The sequence below is a fragment of the Hippocampus bargibanti genome, linkage group LG20 (assembly GCF_051943395.1).
Source record: "Hippocampus bargibanti isolate YZ-2025 linkage group LG20, ASM5194339v1, whole genome shotgun sequence".
Taxonomy (NCBI): Eukaryota; Metazoa; Chordata; class Actinopteri; order Syngnathiformes; family Syngnathidae; genus Hippocampus; species Hippocampus bargibanti.
The window spans coordinates 6,582,867-6,596,261 of record NC_142753.1 but is presented as its reverse complement, the minus strand read 5'-3'; the positions used below and the strand labels follow the sequence as shown (position 1 = coordinate 6,596,261).

Sequence of the window (13,395 nt, the reverse complement as noted above, 5' to 3'; positions counted from 1 at the left end):
TTAAACACCAAAATCCAGCCCCCTTTTGCAAAAAGTTAGCACACCCATGTTTTAAAGCGTTGAACAGAGATCCTTTCTAAAAAAGGTCGATTTGATGAAAGTGTTTTGAGTGGAACATGTGGTCACGGTTGCCCGAATGAAATGCAGCAATTTGACCAAGGGCGGAGTGGTCTCGGTCAGAAGCACTTAGTATCTCCAAAGCGACACCTTCATCACTAACGGCGGCGCTCCTTGAGGGTGGCACCCGTCGGTGGGAGCTCAAAGGGCGGACTGTTTCGCAAATACAAGCCATTCATTCACACCCGCATTTGGCACTGCATGGTCTGCTTCAGGTTTACAATACGAAGGAAGGGGGATGTCAAAAACATGCCTTGTCACGACTGCGCTCTTTAAAAATGGCACTGATTTGCGACAACGCACCTGCTTAGTCTTAAACGCATAAACGGTTTGGGCACGAACAGAATATTTGTCTTATGATGACATCATCAGGCAAAGTGATTGAGTTCTGTGTCGCTAACCGCATTAGCAGTCATAGCAACTCCGGGAAAACACAGCAGCCGTGGATAAGCGACTTTGAGAGATGACTGAAAAACTAACATCTGGTGACGATATATGAAAATATGAAGTATCGTGTGGATTTATGGAATCAGAATCATCCAGAAAAGCGACTTTGAAGTTGTTATTTTACGCTTCCAACTGCGCCGCCGCCGCCGCCGAGATCTCTCCAGTGACTTGACAAGATATCAAGATATCTGTCATTGGTGTCATTCATCGTGAACGTTTAGCGGCGCTTGCGGTAATTCGAAACACGTTGAATGCCGTTGCCGTCACGGGTAGGAAGCGCAGTGAGAGCAAAATGAAAGCGCAAGAAGAGAATGATGATCGCCATGTTTGACTCGCTCAGGAAAGAGTGACAGGCCACTCGCTTGGTTTTGCCAACAGACACTCTTTCATAAGCGCCTCTTTATAGATTGGTATAACCCGTTTTGAAGTGCGACGCTGTGCCTAAAAATAGAGATACTCACAGAATATATGCGCTAATATTTCCATTATCCCATTGCTGGAGGAGGCCCGAAATAAAAATGACGCATATTAAAACAGGGGTGGCCAAGCGTTTTTTGCAAAAGGGGGCAGATTTGGTCTGTTCAAAATGTAGGAGGGGGCAACTTGTTTGGAGGTTGTTTACATATAACAATGAATACAATGAATTGAAATAAGTTTCAGTGAGCCATTCTGTGTTTCTCATTTGCTTTTTTTATTTAAAGGACAACCGACGCCCCCGGACAAGTTGTGTCCATAATTTGTAAAATGGCTTCAAATGACTTCTACTAAGCGTATTTTAAAAAGATTCCACCGCATATAGCTATATTTTACGTTTTAAGACTCGCGCTGAATATTCAGGAAATCTTGTTTTTGAGTTGGTGACGAGTCCCTACGTGACGTCACGTTTGGAACGCCCCACACCGAAAAAAAGACACATTGTAGCAGTCCTTCCATCACGTCAATGTATTTTGCTGTATTGTTTGGTCTGAAAACCTTGTGTTGCACCCAAAGGCCGCCAGAAGAGGGTTTCCAAGCTCCATATAAGGAATTTATCAGCCTGTGGAAACGGAGGTGGCCACAGGAGGTCGCCATTTTGTGCCTCTTTTCTGGTGATAGTTTCTCCCAAATGTTGCCTCAAAATAGCATGGAATAAATTGTCCTTTAAATTTTAAGCTATCTAAACTCATTCGCTGCCATTCACGAGTTTGTTCCCTCAACTGATTCATAACTTGTGTGTTTCATCAAAATAGCCGCGGATTATTTTTGATACAAAAGTACTCCTAAGAAGCAAGATGGCGGAAAAATTGAACCTCACCAATTTTGCTCTCTGTTTCCGTTCCAGCTCTCCAAGACATGGCGTCCGGAGGGTGATCAATTTCTGGCCCCACGGGTGTTTCGGGTCACCGTAGGAAAAAGGCGGACCTGTCGGCCGGATGTCGGGAATGTCAATCGTCACCTCAGATTGAGCCAAAGAAGGTCAGTTTGTCTCGTTTTCTTGCGTGCCGCGTTTTAAGTTTTTGGACTTAGAACAAAAAAATAACTAAATGGAACCACTGCTTTTAACTCATTCACTGCCAGACAGTGTAGTGTGCAAAAATGTGTCCACCCCAGTGCCAGGTTTTTTTTTTTCACTGTCACTCGAATTCCAGCACCCACAGAATATTGACGTTTCGGACTACATAAACATTCAATGCAGCGTTCGAAACCTTAAACTCTCTTCTTTGATCAGAAAACAGTTAATTCCTAAATTCTATGGGTCTGCAGTTATATGAGCTTGAAATGGGGGCGTATGTCCAAAATACAATCATAATAATACAGTAAAGTCTCGTTATATCGATATCGGTTATATCGATAGTACTGCTTATTATGATACTATTTCTATGAACGCAAGGAGAAAATTTACATGCCGCAGGATCGGATATATCGATAGTCCGGTTATATCGATATTTTTTCCGACTCCCGAGAATATCGATATAACGAGACTTTACTGTAATAATAATAATAATAATAATAATAATACTTTTAATTTCTAAGCACCTTTCAAAACTCTCAAGGACACTTTACAGTCACAGGATTTTTTCGTGCGGGAGAGCAGCGGTAGCCATTCGCGGCAGCGTTCACTCTACATACATGTTGGTTTATTTGGCGCTTGAACGACAGCTGAACTTGGAACAAAGCGCTAACATGGAAAGAAGGGAAATGCTGCCCCATGGTGGAAAAGCAAAAACATTGCCAGAGGCCATGGCCAGCGCTTTATCGGCACACAAGCATGAAAAAACAAAACCCGAACAAATTCGAGAGTGGCGCTCTACGTCATGTTTTCAATTCCCAAATGAATTTGGCAGTGAATGAGTTAAAATATCTTGGTTTGATTTCTTTCCAAACTTTTAGACTTTTTGCAAAAGTCTAAAAAAATTGCTGAAAGGAAAAATAAGCATCAAAACAAAACGAATGTTGGAAAACCCAATCTGGGTCTGTTTATCTTTCACTAAAAAAACAACACAAGGATTTTATAAATCATTTGATGAATGAAAGCAAACAAAAACTGTCCTGCAAACAAACGGTCATCCGCAAAAACCAAAAACGGGTTCTGAGATGAAACCAGAGAAGAACACGATAATTCGGTCGACCTTGAGCTAGCGAGAAACGCATGCTTGGGAAATTAAAGCAGATATTACTTAATCAGGGTGCCTATATTGACACAAAATGGAACCCGCCGCCCGAAAATCATCTGTAAGTCATTCTCCATCATTTTATGGCAAGACGATCCTCTTTTCAATGGCGTCGGTTTTTTTTTCCCCTCCGATACAAAAACGACCTTGGAGCGATTGTTGACGCTTCAACGCCGAGGTGCCATCGCCTCATCAGCCCGACCTCTTTCCTAAAATCCTTTGCTATCGTTATCCTTGCGTATTTCCATCGGTGAGGAACGCCACTGAGCGAAGGAGGAGACAAGAATGAAAAACTCAAGGTTCATGACAGATTTCTTTCGTTTTTTTTAGCAGCACGTGTTAGCGTAAGATATTCATTTCCTGTGCGATTCCTCTCACTCGCTCGCCCTCCCTCGCTTTGTTTTTTTTTCTCCATCACTGTCAGCGTCGGCTGGCGGCTGGAGGTGGTCGGTCCAGTTCAAGTCCACCGGATCCCGTTACCATTTGTTTGAAACCATCCCTTTCCCAATTTCGCCGTCCCAATATTGCTCAGTGCGGTAACTGGAGACTTTTGCCTTTGGACTTCACCGATGCCAAAAAACGGGCGATTTTGACATGCGATTGCACCGAACGGATATTTCTTACGTTGCAAAGGAAGTCTCGACAAACTTTTCGATTTACTGCCTCGCGACCAAGCCAGTAACGTGATTGATTGGCTTCATTTTAATATTTTTACAACAAGCAAATAAAGGCATCCCTCTTTTCCACCGCTTTTCTGTTTATCCTCCCCTTCAAGGCCCATCCAGTTAGTCGTTTGTGACTTGAGTTATGTGACAGTGTCATCGTAAATCTGAAAAACAAAACCCAACAACAACCGCGCTTGTATTTCTAAATGCTAATTATTACAGCACATGGAGTCAGAATTTATTCCATGTGGCAGGCGGAGCGCTTGAAAGTGCCACATGCTTATTTTGTCCCCCCTGCCCCCCTTTTGCGCAGAGAAGGTCCGTTTTCATTTCTTTTCCCGGTCATTAACGGGCTGATTTCATCGGTGCAGACAATCAGGGAAAGGAAAGAGGATGTTTTGGAAATCCAGTCGGATCCAAATGAGATCTGTTTTCTCCCAAGCGGATGGGAACTTAAGATGCCGATCCGAGGCCACACACTCCGTCGGGGGTTTGCTCTTAGAAAGTCATTGTCAAAACAGAACCGTACTTATGATGGCCGTCAACCTATGGGGTTGACATTTTGTTTTTTCCGCTAGCTCTAATACCTGATCGGAGAAAGTTCCGAAAGGCCAATCCGAGTCACATTTTTCACGGAATCCGAAATGAAATGAAAATGTCTGCGCAAACTTGAAATGCGGTGGTTTTCCATGTGTTGCTAATTACCTGAGACAATACACAGAAGTAGCCGGACCTCCAGCGCCAAGGAGAAACATTGTTAAGTATATTAGACTGTGCGAGGGTTAAGGGTTTAACAAAATAAAAGCCAGCCGAATGTCTTTTCTCGCTGTCGAAAATCGGGTTGTCTTGTTTTTGCTTACTCTGGACTTTTGTTGCTGTTGCTGACTGTGGTTTCTCAAGCTCAAATTGGGATAAAAAATGATTAAAAAAATGCTTTTTTAATGTTTTTAATTCTTTTGATTTTGTTTATTTTTTAAAAACATTTAGTTCAGTTTTATTTTTTTTAGAATGCTTTAGATTTTTTTTAATTTCTTTGAGTTTTTTCTTGATTTTTTTTTGGAATGTTTAGAATTTTTAGAATTGTTTTTTTTTTTGTTGAACATTTTTGACATTTTGAAAATTTATTAGAATTTAGATTTTACTGGTATTTCTTGATTTTTTTTATTTATACAATTTTTAAAATGTGTCTTTTTTGGGGAAAAAAATCTAAATTTTGTTTTAAATTTTTTGTTTTTTTTAAAATTAATTAGATTTTTTTTAATTATATCAAAATGTTTTTACATTGTTTTTAACTCTCTCAACATTTTATGAATTTTAAAAATGTGTTTTGAATTTTTTTACCTGTGACTAAAGTTGAAAAAAAGCCAAAGTATTTACAAAGCGTCGTCAACCCTTCTGGGAGACAAATACGTAGCTCCTCGGGCTTGCCCGAAATTTTTTCCTGACCGATCACCATGACTCCCTAAGTTGTAAAAACACCTTGCCGCGCCGATATTCCTCTCGCTTGCTATGATTGCATGACGCTGTACAGTGACCATGTTCAAACATTTTTGACACGAAACATGAACGAGCCACCGATGAATTCAAACCACAGCACTGAGCTTGTTCTCGTCTGTGCGTCATCGTTTTGGTCCCAGAATCAGCGCTGAAATTTACAGATATATTTAATTCTCGACTATCCATGTAAGTTATTTTACAAATAAGCGCGGTGGGAGGCAGTTTGCCCAATGAATGTTTTGACTTGTGCAGATAAGGCCATAAGGAAAATTGTCTTTCCGTTGATCCGATGACAGAAATAGATCGGAATAATTCACGTTTTGCCTCAGCGTTGGTGTTTTGAGGATCCAAGAACTCTGTATATGAATCTATCTCGCAATTGAGGCACTTCTTTGCCCCGACTTGGATGACCGTCGTGCATCTGGTTGCCCTTTAGGTTAAGGTGACATGGTAAATTGAGCAGCACTCAGTGCAGACCAAGAATGTTCACGGCTCCGAGGACTGGATCTGAACCTTGCCTTTCAATGCGTTTCCATTTTCCAAACCCCCTCTGGAAAAAGCCAACTGTGGCAATGACTTGCTTTTGGTTTTTTTTGTTGTTGTTGCTGCAAGCCCACTCGGGAGTGAGTGTTTTCTTCTTCTGTCGTGCAGAATCACGTCGGAATCAGTTGGAAGTGATCATTTCTAGTTTTGGTTGATCCCAATTATCTTGAAGCTTTTCGCTGATATGGAAATCTGACTGGCTTCTTTTAAATCAACCCTCACCATTTCATTGAAAAAAAATAATGCCTTGCCCCTATGTTGTGCTGCATATGTTGTGCTTTTTATTTACTTGGTTCTGCAAATTTACAAAAAATGATACTGTCAAAACAAATGATTTGAATGAGAGATTACTTTATTTTTTCCCCACTGTCAACTGTATCCATTCATTCATTCATTCATGCGTTCTTGCGTTCATTCATTCATTTGCGCAGCCGCACAGCCGTTCATTCGTTCACTCACTCACTCACTCACTCACTCACTCACTCACTCACTCACTCACTCACTCACTCACTCACTCACTCACTCATTCAATCCATATCCATCCATTTATTTATTTATGTATTTATTCATCCATCCATCTATCCACCTATTCATCCATCCATTTATTAATTTATTTGGCTATTTCTGATATGTATTTATGTATTTATTCATCCATCCATCCATTCTATTGTTCATTTCTTTATCATTATATCTATATTTTTCTATTCACCCATTAATTTATGTATTTATTGACGTCTTTATGTATTTATTTATTTATCTGTATAACAATCTAAGTCTGCGGCTTTACGAATCGAGTAAAAATAAAAGAAGAAGAAGAAGAAGCCAGCGCCTTTGTGCGACTATGCTCCCGCTCGCAGGAGACAGCCGGCGAGAGCGAGCTCAACGCGCAACTTCTCTCCATCGGGCAATGGCGGCGCCGGGTCATAATCTGAACCGCATGTCTCATTTGGGTTCGTTCCCGCGACCGTCCGCATTCCTTCCCTCTTTCATTCCAACATCCTTTCACTTTTGTCTCACCCTGCGGGCTGCTTTGAGGGTATCTGCCCTTCATCCTCGGTTTGATCACAATATCCCAGCGATATGAGGCGCTTATCGCTCGCCGGAATCTTTCCTTCACGCTTCCCGGCTACGCGTCGTCGTTAGCGTGGGTTGCCTTTTTCTTTCGGTGAGGCACATCTGCACCCCAGCTGAGCCTTTCTCCAGGCGAGCTCGACGCTCTTTGCTTTTCAACGTCTCGCACGCGCGCTCGGGCGTTTATGTCCGCCATTGATGATAAAGCGAGCCTGAAGAGCGATTGGCAAAAGGATCAATGGATGTCTTTCAGGCGTCAGACTTTTGTCCAGACGCTTGCCAAAAAAGCGCAAACCAGGTGGCGTTGACATGAACATGAACTCCATCCACTATTTTCTGCTCAGAGCTTCTCATCCTCATCCTGTTTGTGTTTAGCAGCGATGGCCTTTTGATTGATGATGAAATTGATTAATTCGCATCATTATGCAACGTTGTTTTCGGCCTTTTTATCGATGTGTTTTAAATCCTTGCGTAAAGAACATCCGGCTTCTGTTTCATCTGAAACATATGACGTGCTGAACGTCCGTTTTTTTTCCTCCCTCAATGAGAGATTTAACTAAATTCACCCCCCTGCCCCCCCGCTTGTCTATTTGGCGTCCATCCCCATTGAAATGGACGAATGATTTTGTTTTTGTTCCGTCGCTGTCAAATTTGTCAGGCTCGTTTCTAATTTGTTTTGTTTACGGAACGTATCCCATGTCCTCTCCTCAAAAGATGGACGGCGACGCATTCCTGGCTCCAAATTTTTGTCCGAATTCACTTTTTTGTGTATGCCAAAAAATAAACATGCAACTGCGGTATATCATGACACACCGACTATATCGGCACTAAAACAAAAAACCCATAGCGCTCCAAATGATTCCACTTGTCATGACAATGTATCGCAAAAATTCATCTTGTGCAATTCGTGTCCAATTGCGAAACCAAACAACGGAAGAGTTCCGGTTATCTCAAACAAATTTTTACTTAGTCCGTTTTCCCCTCTCCTCTATCGGATAATTCTTGAAAATGAAGCAGCATCACCAGCGGGGTCCTCGCCTTTGATTTACTTGCCCACCATAAACCCCTCCTGCACAACCCCCTCACCACTTCGAGCATGTCCACCCAGACTTCATGGATCAGTGAGGTGACATTTTATGGCATCTTTTTTTTACAGTCAAGGGGGTCTTGCAACCGGCCTTGGATTTCCTTGTGAGGAAGGGACCACCCATGAACTCTCAGTTTCAGTCGGCGGAACGACTGACTGGCTTGCGCGCGGAAATGTCAGGACTGGCTTGTTTTAATGGCAGCTGTTTTACATCCTTTGCTCATTTTTTTTTTGGGGGTGGAGAGCGATGATGAAGTTTGGTCGTGTCTGACTCTGACTGACTTTTCGCACTTTCGCGTGGCCAGGCTATGTGCCGGAGAAATGGCAGCGTCTTGTCAAAGGTTGTTTGGTTGAAAAAAAATAGCAAAAGCCAAAGTAGTCGTTTAACGTCAACATTTTGAGCTTACGGCGGTGTTTATTTACTCAACCGCAGAAAGTACAAGGCACACTGGATATACCAAGCAAGGTTTTGATATGACAAAAGGGTTCCATTGACTTTGAAGTGGGCGAAGGGTGTTTACTGGAATGGGGGCCCATTCCTTAAGAATATACAATTCCATTTTTTTTTTAACGCGAGGGCAACAAATATGGCGGGCGGAAAAAGAAAAAAGCAATCGATTGAATCGCTTCCAGCATTTCAATTTGATAATTGGCAAAACTATACGTGGCGACTCTCAATTTAGGAAAAGGGCTAACCACCGATGCACGTCCTAGCGTCACATTTTCAGCATTTAACTCATTCGCTGCCATTCACAAATTTATTCGAGAATCGAAAATATCGACATATTCAAAAATTGAGGAGCTCATTCCGTCAATGACTCCAATAGCAAAGTACTGTTCCTACTTGAGCCTATGGATGTCAGCACTTAGCATACGTAGCAAACAGCGCAACTGTCCATGCAGGCCGGACATTACTGATTTTATGATCGAGGCTGCGGGCTGGATGAAAATTGACCACGGCCGCGTTTGCCCCCCCGATGCGGACATTGGATATATCTGTGTTAGTATATTTTCTCTTCAATTTTTAAATTGATCGAGGTTGATCTTGTGTTATACATCGTTGTTGGGAGCGATTTTATTGGGAACATGATAACGCTATCTCCCTCAAGGCACGATTGGACTCTACCTGTAATTTGTTAGTAAATATCCATGACATAATAAACGTTCCCGTCCACCGACAGCCTCTGTTGGGGTAATTCGCCATACAAACATCTCTAAACATCGCTCTGTAATCTTTGTTTACATTTTGAACTTCCTGATACGTCATATCCTGCCTTCCCTTACATGATGTCGCATTTACATTACGTCACATCCTTTCGCGTCACACACTGCGCACCGTATGAAATGCTCTCCCTTCTAGTTCTCTCTCTCTCTATCGCCATGCTCTCTCCTTAAGCCGACACCGCGATGCCTCCGCTCTCTCCAAGATTAAACCAACTTTCTGTTGTACACCTGGCTCCCTGTTGATTTAACCATCCTCTTCCATCAACACCCGTCGAAGCAATGAACCAGGGACGAACGATCAAAATAACCCAACAACCTCCTTTTCTACGTCTTGTTTGTCCAAAATCAAAGTCCAGTCAACTCTTGGTGCCTGAGTGCAGAACAGGATATTATGATAGGCAGGCTTTCCCCAAGCAGGAAGCATTTTGACCCAAGTAACAATGTGGTTTGTTGTGAATCAGGTGAGCAGCGACCACAGTGAAACCACATGATTGTATACCCCATCATGATTGTATACACATTTTTAAAATTTTTGAAACTATTTCTTTTTTTTCTCACCGCTGTTATCAGACTACGTTTGGGTTGCTTTTCATTCATACACAGCATGAAAAGTTGCGGTCAGTCCGGTCCATTTTGTGTCATCACACCCAGTTGGAAGGAAGCAGGAAATACTTGTCACCCTGTCACAGGACGAAAGTTACACCCTGACAAACACCGTCCGCTGACACTTGCTAGGGGGGCGTCGCCGTGTGAAGGGTCGCCGTTGCAAATACGCAGACAATCGTCAGCGTGCCTCCGTGACGTTAGCCCGTCTACCCGAGGCATCGCTACACCTCCCGGTCTGTTTTTCTTCTGGCATTTGGACGGGTGACTTTGCCAAGATAAGAGATTTCATTTCATCAGTCACGGCGCGCTCGTAAAATACTCCTACATGTCCAGGGAGCTCAGACGTTCCCCAAACATTTCGGAAACTTAGCTTCTAAAGATAGCAGATGACATCATATTGAATCAGAATCATCTTTATTGTGAAGTATGTAGAACACACAAGGAATTTGTCTCCGGTAGATCACGCTGCACTAGTATCATCATTGAAACATTGCAATTAGGCACTATACAGTTCTATTTGGGTTAGTTTTTAGAGACTTAATGGTGACAGGGGAAGAAGCTGTTTAAATGTCTGCTGAATTTGGTGCGCATGGATCTGTAGCTAAGGGGAGTCGCTGGAAAAGGTGGTGGGCAGGGTGCAGCGGGTCCTGTAGGATTTTTCCGTGCCCTTGCTTTGAGTCTTGCAGCGTGCAAGTTCTCGCGATTGGGTAGGGCGTTGCCAATGATTTTTTTTTCACGCCATCCTAACAGGTTTCGTTTGGAGAAGTATTTCTTGGTTGGAATCCGAAGCGGGTCGTAGGTCGTTAGTAAAGATGAATGCTGGCGAGCGGAGGATTGCTGATTGCGGCGTGGACGAGAAGGCGGTCGCCGCAGGCCGTTTGGGGTGCCCTGAGGAAGATGGATGAAGTGCGGGGCCCAACCCGCCTCCTACCCAGTACCCTTCCCCTTATCCCTGGTAGTCACCCTTGACAAGGGTTGTATTTATCCAACTCCCATTTGCTCTTTGTCAAACAAGAAAACGATGAATGATGAGATGTGGGCTTGGCGCAGCGCTTTTCATGTTCAGGCCCGATGCGGTTGGCATGTTGGAGAGCACACGTGTGTCTAATAGCGCCTCTCGTTCCATCAAGGCTGGCTATCATCAGGTCTCAAACACGCCGGGTCAACAGACGTCTCTGCAAGGGCGTACGCTTTACAACCGATCTATAATAACGCCAAAACCACAGTTCTCCAGCGAGCTTGGCTCGGCTAATAACTGTGTTATCTTTCCGATGTTCTTCCTGCCGCAGAGTCAGGAAAAAAAAAACGCATTGGGTGTTGAATGGAGCCCAGGCCGTGACAGCTCAGTCGACCAATACAAACCCCAAAGAACATTTTATCTTTCTTATCCTACAAGTGTGGATTCATTTTTAACTCATTCACTGCCATTCACAAATGTTATCGACAATTGAAAATATGACGTAGAGCGCCATTCCTGAATTTGTTCGGGTTTTGTTTTTTCATGTTTGGGTGCCGATAAAGCGTTGGCCATGGCCTCTGGCAATTTTTTTCCCTTCCACAAGGGGGAGCATTTCCCTTTTTTCCATCTTAGCGCTTTGTTCCAGCTTCAGCTGTTGTTAAAATGCTATATAAACCAACACATGTATGTATGTATTGCATTGTACTTTGGACAGCCTCCCCCATTCCAAGCTCATATAACTCCGGACCCATATAATTTAGGAATTAACTCATTTTTCTGATGAAAGAAGAGAGTCTAAAGCTTTAAATGCTTATGTAGTCCTAAAACTCAATCTTCTGTGGGTCTTGGAATTCGAGTGACAATGACAAAAACCCTTGTACTGGAATGGACACATTTTTGCACATCGTCTGGCAGTTAATGAGTTAAAAACGAACTTCATGTCAAGCTACTCTTCACCATCTGAGAAAGTCGCTAAGACATCTGCAATAATCTCACCATGATGAACACAAAAATGGGACAATGTGTGAAGAGAACTGGTTTCAGCCACGTTCAATGTTTTTTTTTTCCCATATTCTGCTATTTCTTTCTCGAGAACCTGAAACGGGCATCCGAAGGAACTCCGACTATGGCTTGCGCCCAGCGCCGTATATCTCCATGATCTTTTGCGTTGGCATTTGCGTGCCGGAGATTTGATCCTGCCACATGCAGAGGGGGGAACACATGAGCTTGGACCTGGCACCCCGGAGGTCTTGAGGTCCTGCTGCGATCCCGTCAGGCCCGTCATCGATCACTGTCAGCTTCGATGGCAGGGGAGGCTTTGCCGGGTGTCCCTGAAGTTTGGACTGCAATCAAATCGCTCTCATATTTTCCGATATTTTTACAGGGGCGGCGTGTGAACGAGCTCCAAATGTGTACAATTGTCGTTAAAAACACTTATGCGGACGTGTGAATCACTCTCGTAGATCGTGCAAATGGTCTGACTTTTCATTGCGCATCCAAGTCTGACTACCATGAGTTGAACACAAAGGCCGATCATCGGCAGAACCGATGTCCCCAACCCCCAAATAGTTTGAACATATACCCCCCTTCTTAGCCGTGGTTGTTTGTGTCACGATCCTCTCGAGGTGACCTCTGTGACCTTAGTGAATCTGAATCTGAATCATCTTGATTGCTGCTCTACGGGGTTGTGCAAAATTCAAAAGAGCCACGACGCCGTTAGATTTAGGTTATTGTTTATAGAGTTAATGGCTAAAGTGAAGAATCTGTTTAAGGGTGTGCTGGATTTGGTGCGCATGAATCGGTAGGGCCTTCTTGAGGGGAGTTGCTGGAAAAGGTGAAGGATCCAGTTGCCCTTGTCTTGGTTCTTGCAGTGTTCAAGTCCTCAAGAGTAGCTAGGACAGTGCCAACGAACTTCGGAGAGTCCGCCATTTTGTTCGCTGTCTTGGTAACGGACTCGAAATGGCGTCCTAGCATGCGGATGAATGACAAACGGTGGACGAAAGAGAAAAAGCTTGCTTCAAGTTGGAAATTTCAGCGGTTTTTTCCTCACTTTTCCAGATACATTGAATATTTGCAGAAGTGACATTTGTGTATTTGGGTAAGGATAAGGGGATGAACTGGAGGCAAAACAAGGGGTGGGGTGGGGACGGGGGTTAGGGTGGGGGTGTGATGGGGGGATAAATGTGCAAAAACAAACAAAGAATTCAGATGCGGCCTTGCACAATGATGAATCCAAAGTACATTTTCTCTCATTCTCCCAAGGTCTTATAAACCCGACTTTTATTACTTTCGAACCATCCCTCTTCCAACCTTGGTAAAGACATCATTTGCTCCTTATTTTTTTTTCCACCTCCTCTGCGGGAACTAGTATAAATATGATGTATCTTTCTGTTCCAAAGCGGTGTCCCAAAGTATTACGTGCTCCCTTATTAGTTTTTTGGAGTGGTGCGTTTCCTTGCTGCGAGCTTTCGGAAATGTTTTCCCTCTCCGCAAATGCGAGCGATACATCCGGAGGAAGTTTTAACAATC

General features: G+C 43.3%; 1 protein-coding gene across 2 annotated transcripts in view; it reads left to right on the top strand.

Annotated features, from left to right (window-relative positions):
* Nucleotides 1-1,887: 1,887 nt before the first annotated feature.
* Nucleotides 1,888-13,395, top strand: part of col8a2 (collagen, type VIII, alpha 2) — a 51,267-nt gene continuing 39,759 nt past the window's right edge. Inside the window, exon 1 of one of the 2 annotated variants that reach the window (XM_088987001.1) lies at nucleotides 1,888-2,019. The gene's annotated coding sequence lies outside the window, so the exon portion shown is untranslated. The remainder of the gene's footprint in view (nucleotides 2,020-13,395) is intronic. The other variant, XM_088987000.1, reaches the window with a different exon arrangement.